General features: G+C 44.7%; 1 non-coding gene across 1 annotated transcript; it reads right to left on the bottom strand.

The window, feature by feature from the left end:
- Nucleotides 1-4,658: 4,658 nt before the first annotated feature.
- Nucleotides 4,659-4,769, bottom strand: LOC115832572. Its single transcript, XR_004028102.1, has one exon. It is a non-coding gene; the product is annotated as a U6 spliceosomal RNA (small nuclear RNA).
- Nucleotides 4,770-13,991: the final 9,222 nt, after the last annotated feature.

The following is a 13,991-nucleotide window of genomic DNA, read 5'->3' as shown; positions in this document are numbered from 1 at the left end:
GCCCTATTCTGTAACGTAGTCACGATGGATGATTCAGTTAGTTTCGTGCTGTGTGGCTAGCAAAGAATAAATTAGCCACAGGTTTAGCCCTGCCGGCTGATGATTTAGCCTCCCAGACTCCGCTCAGTCCTCTGGGAGGCATCTCATAAACACAAGGGAGAGAGGGCAGGACTGTGTCTGGATCTGCATCAACCCCTCACCTGCCAGAAAGGCTGTGGCGCATGTGCCCTCTGGGAACAAGTCGGCAGCCTCATCTGCATCTATGGACAGGACTTTCCAATGCAAGGAGAAAGCATCAGGGGCCGGAGTCGCACAGCAGCCTTGATTCCTCTAACCCTGGGTGGCAGTTCCTTTTCAAAACAATGTTGACTTCTCATCCTGACATACAGGGGTGCCTGCATTTTGTATTGGCATTGCAGTGAAGTGTTCTTTTGGAGAACTACGTGTTCTGGAGATGTCAGGGTTTAGAGGAGTCAGCAATTATGAGCTTATGAGATAATGACACGTGTGTTTAGTGTGATGGCAAATTATACCATAGAAAAAAATTTTGAAGATTCAGAGTGAACTATTTTCCTATATAAACTTACTGCCTCAGGAAAACTGTGGTTAAAATGATAAATTACCAGGAAACTTCAAGTTTCCCCTAGAGAGTCAAAATAAAAATACAAGAAGAGGCATTGTTGAAATAATCCCAAATTGGAAACAGTGATTATTCAATTAAAAATAAGTGTAGTTACACTTTCTATTTATATAGTATCATCTGGCAGTTTTTAGCCTCGAGACTCAAAGAGAAATCTAGTAATCCTAGACTTCAGTATCCTCTCCTCCATGGTGAGTTTTGCTATCCTACTCAACAGCTAACCTCTTTCCTATAAATCTCCGAAGAAGTAGCTTCATCTCCTCTCCTGTAAATCTACTTCAGCTTTTTGTGGGCTTTGTGACCAGAAAGCTCCTTCTAATGTCTATTCTGAATCTTGTTGCTATGATTTAAACCCATAATCTGTTGCCTTGTCCTAGGGAAAAATGGCAGCCACAGTTAATCCTTCACATTCTTAGAGAATATAACGAGGTCAACCCTTGACCTCCTCTTCTCCCTACTTAGCTCCATTTTGGGAGAGGTTTGTCTCTGGGCCCTCTCCAAACCCACATCATAGTGGAGTTCCAGAGTCTGAACCTAAATGCAATGTGGTGGTGAACAGGGTGGTCTCTGTGGGTTCTACCGGTCTCCCTGATTCACTGTTCCATCTGTGGAGACAAGGCTTGGCCAGCCTCCTGGGAGGATAAACTTGCGGTTTCCTCATTTACTACCCAGGAAGTGCCGGGTGTGCAGGAAGGAGTAGGAGAGGCACCACTTGGAAAGGATGAGATTGGTCTGGACACCACCGCATGCTGGCCTGGGATCTTGGGCACCTCAGTTAAGCCTTCATAACCTCCTCCTTGATGTAAGGGAAAACTGTACCTACTGCACACAACCTCATAGGATGTTCTTAAGATCAAAGGAGATGAGCATGTCATTGAAAAGCTCACTCTTCCCTCAGCTCAGCCCAGAAGGTTAAACTGGTTCCCCTTTGGCCGAGTCCAGCTGGTTGAGACAAGGGGATTAAGTCTAGGAGGCAATGGTCCAGTGGCTGGGCTACACCCTACTGAGTTAAAGATTGCTGATCACTTTACAATTTTGTGATGTCTCCCCTTTATTTCCTGTGGCCATAGCCTCAATGTGTGTGACAAATTTTATACATAGAAGGAAAAAGACAGTCACCCACTGGATTAATGTAATTTCCTGCACAAGACTCGAAAATGCCCATTACAGTGAATCCTTTGGATCAAGGCCTAGCAAGTAGGAGACTGCCATCAAAATACAAATATTTTACCTGTGATGGGTGAACCTCTAACAGCTGTCTCTACATTCTCACCAATAAGTGAGTTAATTCCCTAGCAAATAGCCAGGCCCTTGGGGGATGGTACGTGTTGTTTTTGGGGAATGCTGGACCAACAGGCAGTTTGGAGTGGAAGAAAGGATATCAACCTTTGGCCCCGGATTTGCCATTTGTGAATTACGTGACTCCAAATACCTTGCTTAACCCCTTAGCTTTCTCTTCTGAAGAAAAGAATTTAAGGATGCACAATATACCCCACAAGGTGGGTCTGTATTAAATAGCAGAGTGTGGGTGTTGAATGTGCTTTATAAAACAGGAAGGGAAATGCACAGTGTTGGTCATTGTCATTGCTATGGGTTTCCTAGGACCCAGTGCCAGTGGAGAGAGGTGTAAATCATAAGCTAGTTATTTTGCTAAGGACATGGGTGTGTCTGTGTGTGCTGTGTGTGTGTGGAGGGGAGTAGTCTATGAAGGGTGTCAGACACAAAGATCAACAAAACCGTAATAACAGCTTGCATTCTGCAGCCCCTGCTGGGTGCCAGGCACTGTGCTAATTGCTTATCTCTGTTACCTTGAGCTCTCATGACAACCTCAATAGTATTAGTGATATTAATAGTATATTCATTTCTTTGAGGAAAGGAGCTCAGAGAGGGCAAGTAATGGTCTAAGGTCACATAGCTAGTGAGGGCTGAAGCTAGGACTCAGGCTGGGTGACTCTAGGACTCATGTCCCTTGCATTCACTTCCCTATAGGTCTCCTTCCAGGTTCGGTACTCCAAAACCATCATCAGGGAAGCCCTGGTTTAAACAGGAGTCAAGTGGTTCCTGGCGCTGCTCCCACTCAGTCAACAGACAGCAATCAAACTGGGGTTCCCTGGCTCTTCACTGGGAGGCTTGGGAGATCCCAAATGAGAAATGACCATCCCGTATTTGATGTTATCCCAAAGTGCCTGTTCCTCATTTAAGGCATTAGTGGTTGTAACAGAAATAGTAATATTTCAACAACAGTGGTGATTAGTTACAGAAGGAGCCAAGTGGCACTCATCTCCATGTCTAAAGCCCTCCCTCCAGGCCCTTCCAGGCACCCTGGCCTGTGGTGCCATGTTAATTCAGACGAGATTGGGTGTGTTCAGGGTGGTATGGCTGTAGACAGTGCCATGTTAATTCCAAGTATATTCTCTGCCTGGCACCAGCCGGCAAGGCCAAGCTTGCGTGACACAAGCCCTTTGAAACTCAAAGAACTTTTCATCAGCCTGCAAGAGAGAAGAAAGTAGAAGAAAGTAACAGGAACAAGAGCAAGTGGGGGTGGTAGAATTCACCCTTTCTGCACAAGGGGATGGTACTGGCCCCCTCCCTTCGCTGGAGAAGGGGATAGGGCTGGAAGGAGACGAACAAGCATCCTGGAAGTCCACACGCCTCTCTTTAAGATCCGGAGTCTCAGCCCGGCTTTGATTTGATGTCTCATGCTCATTGAACTCTCAGCCACTGGGCATGTGTGACTTGGGAAGAAGAATGAGGGGTGATTTATTTCAATCACATAATCCTTCATCCACAGGAAATGGAGGGACCATTGGTTTCCTCTTGAGGCCTCCCAAACCAGAAGGCCAACTTTGTAGGTGTGCAGTTTCACACCCCAGGCGTCTACCATACGGGCACCAATGGGGCAGACGGGAAGGAAAACATCCCAAGACCCAGTTGGGGTCACCTCCTGCTCCGTGGGAGGGTTGGGGACCAGCCAGGGTGCAGGCTGGGCCAGGGGAGGGAGGGGTGTTCCCGTGTGGCAGGAACCGAGAACAAATGTGGGTGAAGTAGACGAGGTTTAATTTAGCAAAGGTAATGTCATAATTGTCTCCTCAGCAACCACAAGGTACAAACTCTGGGAAGGAAGGCTGTCTGCATGCCCATATTTAAAGATCCATATATACCCATGAGTATTAACAGTGCAAAAAGCTCTCTCTCTCCCCCTTTTTTTTTTTGGCTTCAGTGCTAAGATTCTTGGTCTACAAATCACTGTTCATGTTAAAAACTTTTCTGAAGCTACCCAGTTAAACAAAAGATAAAAACAAAAACAAAAACAACCAGGCTGGGCATGGTGGCTCACACCTGTAATCTCAGCACTTTGGGGAGACGAGACGGAGGCAGGCAGATCACTTAAGCCCAGGAGTTTGAGACAAGCCTGGGCAACATAGTGAAACCTTGTCTCTGCAAAAATATAAAAAATTAGATGGGCATGGTGGTGCACACCTGTAGTCCCAGCTACTTGGGAGGCTAAGGCTAGAGAATCGCTTGAGCCCAGGAGGTGGAGGTTGCAGTGAGCCAAGATCGTGCCACTGCACTGTAGTGTGGGTGACACAGTGAGACTCTGTCTCAAAAAAAAAAAAAATAAAAAAAAAACAATCAACCATATTCTGCCTTTATTTTCCCAACTTCTAACCCCCCTTTCTCTTCTCCTAAGTCTTGGATCATGCCCATGATGTAGTTTCTGTACATTTGCCCCTGTGGAGAAAGATCTTAGGCAACCAACAGTCTTTATTCATCTAATAGACACTACCATGTCTATTGCATGTCAAAGCAGAGGAGTGCCTGCGTTAAAACTAGGCAGTCCCTGTCCCCAAAGTGAAAAGAGAAAAAGTACAAATGGTAAATGCTAAGTTGAGGAAGGCACTGTTTTTACGAGAAATCTGGGACCATCTGAGCTTCCTTCCCTCACCTAGGGTACTTACTCTGTGCCATTCTTAGTGACTTCCCACATTTAAACTCATTTAATGTTCTTTCTTAAAAAAAAAAAATGAAATGCTTCATGAATTTGCATGTCATCCTCACAGGGGGGCCATGTGAATATTCTCTGTACCGTTCCAATTGTTTTAAGCACATGTGCTGCCAATGCAAGCACTCCTTATTCTTGTATTTTATATAGGTAATACTAATTCCTACAGTTATTGGATGTTTACCATGTGCCAGGTACTGTGATTACTTACATTTTCTCTTTACTTCTTCATGTAGGCTGGTATTCCTCTCCTGTTTTTCAGATGAGGAACAGAGGCTCAGAGGCATTGTCGGATGGCTTGAAATCACAGGGTGGTGTTTAGGCTCATGCTTAAGGCTCCATGGTGCCTTGACTCCAAATCCTAGGCACTTTTTATTGCACAAATACGGCTCCGACAGCAAGCCTGTGAAATAGGTATCATTCACCCTAAGTCAATGGGGAAACTCAGGATGAAAGAGTTCAAGGGATTGATTGCTCAGTTTCCTCATTAGGAAATAGCAAAGCCTACTGGAACTTGGGTCTTTTGACTACAAGTTCAGTGTTGTTCTTCCTGTGACCCACGCAGTGGTCCTTGTCAATGGGAAATCAGATTGGTTCAGCCTCCTTTCCTTAGTCTGTCATTACCCAAGCCCTAAACTCAGGTGCTTGGACCTTCTTAGTCCTTGGTCTAAGGAAGCTAAGTCTCATGATCCTCCAAGGCAACTATCATCAAAAAACACTTTCCAGTGCATTTCAAGCACAGTTGTCCTTACCTTGGTTTGACTACATTATTGATTCCTCAGGCTCCCTCTTGGGTTCTTTTCCTTTGAAGTCCCACCTCTCTAGAGGTCTTTCTTATCTCTTTGGCTCATTACGCTTCTTGAAAACTTCAAGCTGACTTTCTCCCTTCAGTTCTGTGCCCTGGGTCACACATGAGAGTCCATGCTCCAGCCCAGTTATGGTCTTCCTTGAACCTGAAAATTCCCAGCTGCCCCTTGAAGGACCCACACATCTCTGGTGGGTGGATAACCCAAGGGGCGCTTTCTCTGCACATTCTCTGGGCCCATCCCCCCTCCTGTTGCTCCCACCTTGGGCTCCCCATCCTCCTGGAAAAGGTTTGAGGTGTGATAGAGTTAACGTGATCCAACTCTTGCCTGTGAGGGAGAGCTTGGCGCTACTTACAAACCTCGTCGTTGCCAGGGGGGCCCTGTTCTCCATCATCTTCTGCTCCTTCTCTCCAATAAAATGACCCATTTAAACCATATTTTTCTTATTAACAAGCTTCCTACTAAATAGCTTCAGCTGTGCTTGTTGATTTATAGGGCTTAGAAAGCACTGCTGAGCCTTGGCCCTCCCTGTGGGTCCAAGGGCCTGAGTGAATCATGCTGCTCTGCTGACATTGTAAGAGGGCAGAAGCCACCCTCCAAGGGGCAGCTCCAGAGGGGGCTTCTTTTTTTTCTTTTCAATATTTTAATTATGGAAATGGCCAAATACACAAAATTAGAGAAAACAATACAATGAAACCTCTTGAACCGTCCCTTTGCCAAACTTGTTTCATCTGCTTCTCCCTGCTTCCAAACCACCCCCACTAGCTAGATTACTTTAAATTAAACCCAAAATATTGTATTCTTTTATCCACGACTGTTTCAGTATATTTTCTAAGAGATAAAGAGCATCTGGTCTTTTAACATAACCACAATACCATTGTCACATCTAAAAATATTAACAATAATTCTTTCCTTTTTAATGTTTTACTTTTATTTATTTAATTCTTTTATAGAGACGGAGTTTCATCACGTTGGCCAGGCTGGTCTCAAACTCCGTGACCTCAAGTGATCCACCCGCATTGGCCTCCCAAAGTGCTGGAATTACAGGCGTGAGCCACCATGCCTGGCCAACAATAATTCTTTAACATGATCTAATATCTACTCAATGTCCAGATTTTCGTGATTGTCCCATAAATATCTTTTTATAGTTGATTCATTTAAATCAAGATCCAATCAGTGTTCCCAATTGCATTTGACTAATATGACTCTTAGGTGTCTTTTTGTTTTAATCCGTAACAGTTTCCCCTTTCTCTCTTTTTATTTCCCAGGGGCATCTTAATGTAGACAATTTCCTCAAACTTATGTACACTGTGCCATCACCGACAAAGAAATACTGAAAGCACCCTTGTCAGCAGAGAACTTCCTTGTACCATGGATTCAGTGATTCCCTTGAGGATGGCCCTAACCCACAGGCCTCCATCCACTGTCCCTCAGAACGCCTTCAGAAGGCTAAATCATCTTGCTCCAATGCCAGTTGCAATGATGGGATCCTAAAGTGTTGAGCAGTTACTAATCCACTCGCTCCAAAAATGACTCACATTTATTAAGTATTTACCACAATCCAATAGGATAATTTTTTTACTATTCCCATTATATAAATGAGGAAATGGAGGGATAGAGGAACCTGTTTTACTTATCCCAATTGGTGGATCTGGGCTTTGAAATGGAATTGTCACCCACTTGCTCAATCAGTGAGAGACCCTGTCTCTGCATGCAAATCTCATTTCATGCCAAGAGGTTTGCTGAGCTTCCAGGCCCCTCTCAAGCAGGAGCAGCAGAGAAGAAGGAGAAATCTTGATCAGTAGGATGTCTGTAGTTCTGAGGAAAGGTGAGAGCAACAGGGAACTGGGGATCTCCTGCAAATTCCCTTTGTCCATGCTGGGCTGGTGCCCATTTCTATGCATTGCCCGAGGCTGGCAGTGAACAGGCTTCCCACTCCCTCTTTCACAAGTCCCCATGAACCATTATTACTACATGCTCTCGGGCCCACATAAATAGCACATGCACTTAGATCCATACCACGCGCTGTACCCAGCCACTTGGCTGACAGGCCAGCCCCCACATGGCTCATTCCTACGAAGGCATGCTTGCAACATGCACACCTTCCTGTACTGAGTAAACACAGACCTTGGAGGCCATGGGAGAGGGCAGGGGAGCTGGTATTTTCCCAGTGGCAGCCAGAAGGAAAGGTTACCTGACTTCAGATAGAAAGGTGGTCTGTCTGTCTGTCTGTCTGTTTATCTATCTATCCATCCATCCATCTTTCATAGATCTTCTTAAGTCCTGGAAAAGACAAAGGCTTTGCAGCTCCTGGTAGATCCAGGGAGTCTGGATGGGGCTGGAGGGCTTATGAACCAGGGTGGAGAAGATGGAGTGGGGTGAGGAGGCTGCTGGTTAAATAGGGCTAAATCTAATTCCCCCCATCTGAAGGCGGGGAGCTCTCATCTGTGGTTCTAAGTGATAGAAAAACCCCAACTGCTAGCAAGATAATCCAATTTCCTTTCTCCCTTGTGCTGAAGGGAACGGCCCTGACCCTCCTGCTCCAACTTCACGCTGGGTCTCAGTCTGGCTAGAACTCTTTCCGCCTACAGCAGAATTCATATCAAAGCCTTAGCCCCCCAGGGTTCATTAGGAGGCATTTATTTCTGCATATTCTTGGAGGGCAGGAGGGAGGATAACTGGATTCGCAATGCAAATTGCTTGGCTGTAATTTCAACTCTCCCTCCCTTCTCACAGGGAGATTTTGCTGGTTATTAAAAATATATGATTGCCTCTAAAATAGCAGTGACAGCCGCTGTGCTGGGCAGAGCCAGGTGCTGCTGTTTGAAGGCTACTGAATGATGTGGAATGGATGCCCGGGCAAATGCAAATGGAGCCAGTCCCCTGCTCCTGTGCCAGTATCCAGGTTGCAGATCCTAGGGCTGCTGGCCGGGGTCTGAGGCCGACCCGGGGACTTGGCCTATGTGGTCTGCAGCTCAGGTTTACCTTCTGCTGCTGTGGGGCACACAGCAAGGGTTTCTGAGCTCTTGGCTTCCTGCTCTGTAAAGGTGGGGATAAATAAGGAGCTGGACACAGAGCAGCTGGTACACAGGAGGTGGGCAATTTGCTGGGCAGGCCAGGCTCTCCCCCTCCACACCCCTGCTGCCTGGCTCAAAGACATCCTTCCTAATCCCACTGCCTTCCCCAGTCTGGGCTACGGAGATCTGATCCGTCACAAAAGTATTGCCTAGGTCTTCTGGTCATGATGAACGTCTCACTTGGTCTTTTCTTTTCTGTATTGCTGTGGGAACTCAGAAACCCTAGAACTATCTAGGCCTTTAACCCTTCACGACCCTGTAGACATTGGTCAATGCATAAGGGGAAGAGGGTGGGCAGGACCTACACCATGTGGGCATTGAGCAAAGCCAAGATTTTAGGCCAGACAGGAAGGAAACTTCCTCCATGAGTCTGAGATACTGACCTGGGATTCTCCTGGGAGGCTGGATGGCGGCCCCTGCAGGCTTAGGCCAGCCAGGGCCCAGGATGCTCCAGCCCCAAGCTGCAGGGATAAAACTATGATGCCCTCGTCATATAATAAACACATAATCACGGAGGAGCACAGATTGCTGTGTACAACTGTGTAAGCCAAAAAGGATCTGAGAGAGGTCTCAATCCATTTAGAAAATTTATTTTGCCAAGGTTAAGGACACACCATGACACAGCCTCAGGAGGTCCTGACAACATGTGCCCAAGGTGGTCAGGGTACAGCTTGCTTTGATACATTTTGGGGAGACATAATATATCAGTTAATATATGTAAGGTGGGGGCTTCCAGGTCATAGTGGATTTAAACATATTCTGATTGGCAATTGGTTGGAAGAGTTATTATCAGTAGAAAGGAATGTCTGGGTTATGATAAATGGTTATGGAGTCCTAGGTTTTATCATGCAGATGAAGCCACCAAGTAGCAGGCTTTACAGAGAAAAGTAAATGCTCTTAGGAAATTTAAGGTCTCTGTTGACATTAATGCTGAAGGGGTCTAATGAGGCATGTCCAATCCCCACTTCTGGTCATGGCCTGAACCAGTCCTTCAGATTAGATTTTAGAGTGCCCTAGCTGAGGAGGAACTTCATTCCAGTGGTTGTGGAGGGGAGCAGGGGGCTTCAAATTTTATTTTTGCTTTACAACTGTTAGAAGGAAGCCATATATTTTGAAGTTTTAAAATTACCTTTTAATTCAGATTTTAAAAGTATATAAAAAAAAGTGTTTGGTAGTTCTTCATAATGTCAAACGCAGTGTTACCATTCGAGCCAGCAATTCCGCTCCTCCACCTGTAACCAAGATAAATGAAAACATAGGGTCCCAGAAAAACTCATACACAAATGTTCATAGCAGCATTACTCATAATAGCCAGAAAGTGAACACAACACAAATATCCATCAAACAATAAATAGAAAAACAAAATGTGGTATAGCCACACAGTGGAATATTATTTAGCCATGAAAAGGAATGAAATACTGATCAATGCTGCAACATAGATGAATCTTGAAAATAATGTTAAGTGAAAGAAGCCAACCACAAAATCTCATATAATATAATCATATTATATTATAATCATATATAATCATATGATATGTATGATATATGATATATTAATATATAAATGTATATTTTATGATATAGAATATATATCATATAATCATATATGACTCCATTTATAAGAAATGTTCAAAACAGGTAAAACTATAGAGACAGAAAGTAGATTAGTGGTTGCCTAGGGTCAGGGATCAGGGAGCTGGGTAGACTAAGGAGTTACTGCTAATGGATACATGATTCTTTTTTGGGTGATGAAAACATTCTAAAATAGAATCAATTTAGAATGTTTTCATCACCCAAAAAAGAAACCGTGGTTGGTTTCAAGATGGTTGTACAACTCTGTGAACATACTGAAAACCACTGAATTATATACTCTTACATGGTAAATTTTATGGTACGTGAATTGTATCTCAAAACAAAACACAAACACGCACAGAAAGGAGAGAGGTGGATAACATTAGAAACCCATGCTGAACACTCATAATGTTCAGTGACTCAAAGACATTTCCTTGCTCCAGCCTGCTCAGGCTGGGCACTTGTTTCATTGGGGGGTTCCCTAGTCCTGCTCACCAGAGCCAGAGGACACTCACTGAACTGAGAGAGAAGTGGGTTTAGGACAGGCAGAGGGGACAGTGATGGGGCATAGTTGAGGGGAAATTTATACATCCCATTGTCATCCAAGAGATGGTGCAGTCTGAAAAATATAATGACATTCACAAAAGGTTTAAACAAATTTCTAGCTGACAGAGGCAGTCCTCACCTTTGAGGTTGATGTCATGAGCTTGTCAAATGAAATAAACGATATCTTATGCAACAGGAGATCTAAAGGAACAGTTAGACATGAATTCAAATTTTTAACAAATGTATTCATCACCAACTCCTGTAGCTCTGTCTCAGGCGCGCATGCATGCATGCATACACACGCACATGCATACCCTGGCCTGCATTCCTGGTTTAGTTTTAAAAAAAACAGGAGCCTTCTTCACAGGAGGGGTCTGGTGCCAGGCTCCCTCCAGGGGTCTGGTGCCAGGCTCCCTCCAGGGGTCTGGTGCCAGGCTCCCTCCAGGAGTCTGGGAAGAGAGATCCCTACGAACTGCCCCCCCTGCACTCCAATGTCCCTCCAATGTCCCTCCTCCACATCTACCTAATACTGTAGATCTTCAACTTTTTGCAGTTTTGGAACCTTCCATGACTCTGTGGATGCTGACCCTGGAATGCTTTTCTCCTAATTCTCTGCCCAGTAACTTGACTTTATAGAGCCATCCCTGACCTTTCCTTTCCCCGGAGGCAGTTGGTTTCTGCCTCCTACTCCAGGCTGTGGTACAGTTTGAGGCTGTCCCCTGGGTAGGGAACAGGCACAGGCCCTATTGGATTGTGAGTCCTCAGGGGCGGGGACTGTGGCTCACTCACGGGAACTGTAGCATAATGTGGGGAATATAGTAGGTGCTCAAGTGATAATGGGAAGGAAGAAACAAAAAGAAGATAGAGGGACAGAAGGAAAAGGAAGATCATTTGTAATTTTTATTTATTTATTTTTTCGAGATGGAGTTTTGATCTTTCTCCCAGGCTGTAGTTAAGTGGCACAATTTCAGCTCACTGCAACCTCCAACCCTGGGTTCAAGCAATTCTCCTACCTCAGCCTCCCGGGTAGCTGGGATTATAGGCACCTGCCACCACACCCGGCTAATTGTTGTGTTTTTAGTAGAGATGAGGTTTCACCATGTTGGCCAGGTTGGTTATAAACTCCTGACTTCAGGTGATCCGCCCACCTCGGCCTCCCAAAGTGCTGGGATCACAGGCGTAAGCCACCACGCCCAGCCTCATTTTTTTATATTTAAACAAAATTTTGGGCACGCTGGCTCACGCCTGTAATCCCAGCACTTTGGGAGGCCAAAGAAGGCAGATCACTTGGGGCCAAGAGCTCGAGACCAGCCTGGCCAACATGGCGAAACCTCGTCTCTACTAAAAATGCAAAAATTAGCCAGGCTTAGGGGTGGTCGCCTGTAATCCCAGCTGCTGGGGAGGCTGAGGCAGGAGAATCGCTTGAGCCCAGAAGGCAGAAGTTGCAGTGAGCCAAGATTGCGCCATTGCACTCCAGCCTGGGAGACAGAGTGAGACTCCGTCTCATAACAACAACAACATAATAATAATAATAAAATCTTTATACAATAATATTTAAAAAGAGAAAAGGAATTTGTTACAAGAGGTCTCTGAGTTTTATGTAAGCTTTTTGTTGGTATGTCGTTTCATTCATTAATAACGTGGAAAAGGAGAAACTCAGGCATATTTTACATCTTAATGAAATTCAAATAGATTTAAGGATTTCAAAAATTGTTACTTTCCCCCAATTTCTTAATTGTGATAAAATGCACCTGACATAAAATTTACCATTTTAAACACCTTTAAGTGTACAGTGGTATTAAATATATTCATAATGTGGGGCAACCATCAAAACATGGCTATCTTTCTTTTTTTCCCAAAAGCAATTACATCTTTTATTTGGCTATCAAGCAGAAACCTGGCTTTTCTAGTTTACAGTCCATCATCCATGTTTCTGATAATTGTCCTGGAGGATACTTGAATGTCTTCATCTAGGCTTACAGTCAAACATAACATTATCTGCCATTCTAAAACCCATGCCTCAAATTTTTTTTTATTATACTTTAAGTTTTACGGTACATGTGCACAATGTGCAGGTTACATACGTATACATGTGCCATAAAACATGGCTATGTTTCATAGTCAATATTCATTTCTCCCCTGGAGAAAGGAAAAATCATTTCCCCTCCTCCAGAATGACGTTGGTCTTTTCTACTTCTGGAAAAATGGGGTTTGATTGATCTAAGGGCAGAATATGGAACTCCTTTTCTCTTCGTTCAAGTGGAGAATTCACACGCAGGATCATTCCCTTTCAGATCAGAAGGGGCTTCACTTTTTTTCCTTGGTCCAAACCCATCCCCCTCACGCCTCCCTGTGTACAAATGCATCAGGTTTGTGGACTTCAAAGGGCGTTCCACATGAATGCTGGAGATACAGGGGTTCGGCAGGTGGGAACGATCCCTCTTTATTAGTTAGCATTTACCAAGCTTTTATAATCATTAACTCGTTACCCTGATGGACTAAGTCCCATAGGCACTGATGAGAACAGTCTGAACACAGAAGGATAGAAACAGAACTTCTGACTGGGTTACCCTGTTCCTGTCCCCAGTCAGCTCCGTTTAGGAGGCACTTTTCAGAGCTGAGGGCTGTATGGTGCAGAGGGAAAAACATGGTACTGATTCTTGTTCCAACTCTGTCATTAGCCAGCTCTACGGCCGTGGATACTTCCTTACCTGTTTCCCGGGGAGTACTACGGGTGGCCTCAATCAGAGAGAGAAAATAGGTAGCATATGGGCTACGACTGATGTCTTCCTGCCACCATGGCAGACACTGTTAACCAATCATTGTCCTTTTCCTGAGCCTGGATGGAGCTCCATACTCCCAAGCACCTACAACCCATCAGACGTCCTTGCAAGCTGTTGCTTATTTACCATGCCTGGACTAGACGGTCTCTTCACTATCACTTCCAGGGTTAATGTTCAACAATTTTAAGTATTACAGCTATTCATTTTATTTTGGCAACCACCACCACCAGACCTCATAAAATTGGGCTATTCTGTTCCAAGGATCTCAGAGTATTTCTCTCCTTAAAATACTCATAAGAAACAGGAAAAGAAGCCTTGCATTCCAATGTCCCAGATGTCGAGGCTGCCTGAAACAAAGGGGATGGCCTAGATACTCTGAAACAAGTTCCAAGCAAGGCCAAAAGCAAAAGCCGGCACTATGACCACGTCCCAGTTCTTCCCTCAGGAGTAAGGGGCAAGAGCCAGCCCGTCTATCCAAAGGGGAATTTCCCTAGGAATTAATGTGAATTTGACATTAAAATGAGGTTCTTCTCATAGCCTGCAAGTGGGAATGTAAAATGGTGC

This window comes from Nomascus leucogenys, chromosome 22a (genome assembly GCF_006542625.1).
Source record: "Nomascus leucogenys isolate Asia chromosome 22a, Asia_NLE_v1, whole genome shotgun sequence".
NCBI lineage: Eukaryota > Metazoa > Chordata > Mammalia > Primates > Hylobatidae > Nomascus > Nomascus leucogenys.
The sequence above is the reverse complement of the archived record's forward strand: the minus strand, read 5'-3'. Positions and strand labels throughout refer to the sequence as shown.